We start from the raw sequence: 3,102 nt of genomic DNA, 5'->3' as shown, positions 1-3,102 counted from the left end.
GTGGGATCGACCCTTACTCGTGTAAGGTTTATTACTTGGACGACCCAGTACACTTGCTGGTTAGTTGAACGGAGTTGTGAAAAGAAAGTGCTGAGTTAATGTTTTTGTGCACATACCAAAGAGCTAAAATTGTTGATCACAATTTCGTCCACCAGGCATCCTCATTGATGAGGACAAGCCCATCACTAAGAAAAGGGTGGAGCAAACAAGAGACCCCTCTCATCATGAAATGCCTGAGATGCCTCAAGGGATGCACTTTCCTCACAAAACTATTGGGAGCAAATCAACACCTCCCTAGGAGAATTGAGTTCCAACATGGGACAACTAAGGGTGGAGCATCAAGAACATTCCATCCTCCTCCATGAAATTAAGGAAGATCAAAGGATCATGAGAGAGGAGCAACAAAGGCAAAGAAGAGACATTGAGGAGCTCAAGCACTCCATAAGATCTTCAAGAGGAAGAACAAGCCGCCATCACTAAGGTGGACCCGTTCTTTAATCTCCTTGTCCTTTATTTCTCTGTTTTTCGAATTTTTATGCTTATGTTTATTTATGTTTGTGTCTTATGATCATTAGTGTCTTAGTGTCTATGCCTTAAAGTTATGAATGTCCTATGAATCCATCACCTTTCTTAAATGAAAAAAAATTGTTCTTAATTGTAAAAAAGAAGAATTGCATGAATTTTGAATTTTATAACAGATTAATTATTTTGATGTGGTGGCAATATTTTGGTTTCTGAATGTATGCTTGAACAGTGCATAAATCTTTTGAATTTGTTGTTCATGAATGTTGGCTCTTGAAAGAATGATGAAAAAGGAGACATGTTACTGAGGATCCGAAAAATCATAAAAATGATTCTTGAAGCAAGAAAAAGCAGTGAATATTCAAAAAAAAAAACAAAAAAAGAGAAAAAAAAGAGAAATAAAGTTGTGATCCAAGGCAAAAAGAGTGTGCTTAAGAACCCTGGACACCTCTAATTGGGGACTCTAGCAAAGCTGAGTCACAATCTGAAAAGGTTCACCCAGTTATGTGTCTGTGGCATGTATGTATCCGGTGGTAATATTGGATGACAGAGTGCTTTTGGCCACGGCCAAGACTCATAAAGTAGCTGTGTTCAAGAATCATCATACTTAACTAGGACAATCAATAACACTATCTGGATTCTGAGTTCCTATAGAAGCCAATCATTCTGAGTTTCAAAGGATAGAGTGAGATGCCAAAACTGTTCAGAGGCAAAAAGCTAAAGCCCCGCTCATCTAATTAATACTGATCTTCATAGATGTTTTTAGAATTCATTGCATATTCTCTTCTTTTATCTTATTTGATTTTCAGTTGCTTGAGGACAAGCAACAATTTAAGTTTGGTGTTCTGATGAGCGGATATTTTATACCCTTTTGGAACTATTTTTTTAGTGTTTTTAGTTATATTTTATCAAGTTGTATTATGTTTTAGTATGTTTTAGTGCAAAAAACATATTTTGGATGCTACTTTGAGTTTTTATGTTATTCTTACGATTTTAGGTGATTTTTGGGTGAAATTGGCAAGTTTTAGCAAAGTCTGATATTGTTAGGTTTAGTCTTAGAGTTTTTATCAAAAGTAAAGGACTTCCTTCCTCTTGAGGATTATGCTTCCCTGGAAGGGAGAAGCACATACATTATTTCTGTTTTCTCTGTAAAATATGAGCGACTAAATCTCCTAGGTTAAGGATAGGAGCTCTGCTCATTCCTATGGATTAATATCATTACTTTTCTACTTTAATATATGTTTGATTCCATTATAAGATGTACTGTTGTTCTTTATCTTTATGAATCTAGGGTGGAACAAGAGTATGACCCTTTATTCTACATGAGTTCTTTACGAGTCCTGGCACGGATAGCATTGAGCTACAGCTTTAGAGTACATCATAGGTTCCAACAAGTTATTTGGGCTAATTGGGATATGTGACATAAAATCTCGTTAGTCATGGGTAATTGAGGTTCCTGTGGTGCTAAGGCTAGAATCATAGAGCTTCATTCTCCGATCTAGAAGATCCGACCTTGTTTTTGGCATTTTGAGTAGGATCATCAGAGATTGAATTGCGCGAGCTTAACCCTCGTCTAGATTGACTGACCTGTTTGAGTGTTTGGTTTGGATTAGAGAAGATTAATGACCACGACCCATGGCTTAATCACTTAACTGATTTCTTACTATTGTTTCTACGTCAGTTCTTTATTGCTTTCGTTATTGTTTTATTTATGCACCTACAACAACAACAATCAACTTTCTATTCGCCTGACTAAGATCTGTAGGATAACCACAGCTTGCTCAATCTGGCAATCCTCGTGAGATTCGACCCTCACTCACCTGAGGTATTACTTGGACGACTCGGTGCACTTGCCGGTTCAGTTGTGCGAGTTTCATTTTTGCGCACTAGCTACATATCAGCAGCCTCATCTTTCTTTGTGACAATAGCAGTGGAGATTTTCTAGAAGAAATACGGGGTTTTGCTTCTGCCGGCAACATGCTACAAGGTGGCGGTCCCGCTTATGGGGTCAAATCAATACGTTCTAAGAAGAAATTTGGAATCTCTTCGATCTTATAAGAATCATACCAAATCCTATCAATTGAATTGTTTTTTTGAGAAATACGAGACATCAAAGTCATAAAAGTAAAGTAATATATTCATTGACGAACGGATTTTTGCCGATAAAGAATTTCACAAAAATAATCATGTTGTAAGTATAGTTTTTAAACCATCAAAAATTCTTTCGTACAAAAGTTTTGGTTGTCACTAAAGCAAACCCAATAAAAATTAATAACCGAAGTATTGAAACCTCGGGTCGTCTCTTAAAGAATTGCAGGGAGGTGTATTTATTATTGGTTGTGAGTTTTCTGGGAAATTTAGAGTTTGGGCAATGGGCACAAAAATAATTATAATTAAAGAAATATAAATTAAAAGAGATTTATATATAATTAAATAAAAATCCTTGACCGGGGGTATGATTAATTGAAAGTTCTATCCTTGTTGAAATTTTCTCAAGTGTAGTATCAAAAGGTTGTTGTTTTCACTTAGTTAACCCTTACTAAATAAAGGAAAGTCAAGTGATTGAGCTAACTCTTATTC

This window comes from Arachis duranensis, chromosome 6 (assembly GCF_000817695.3).
Source record: "Arachis duranensis cultivar V14167 chromosome 6, aradu.V14167.gnm2.J7QH, whole genome shotgun sequence".
Classification (NCBI taxonomy): Eukaryota; Viridiplantae; Streptophyta; class Magnoliopsida; order Fabales; family Fabaceae; genus Arachis; species Arachis duranensis.
The sequence above is the reverse complement of the archived record's forward strand: the minus strand, read 5'-3'. Positions refer to the sequence as shown.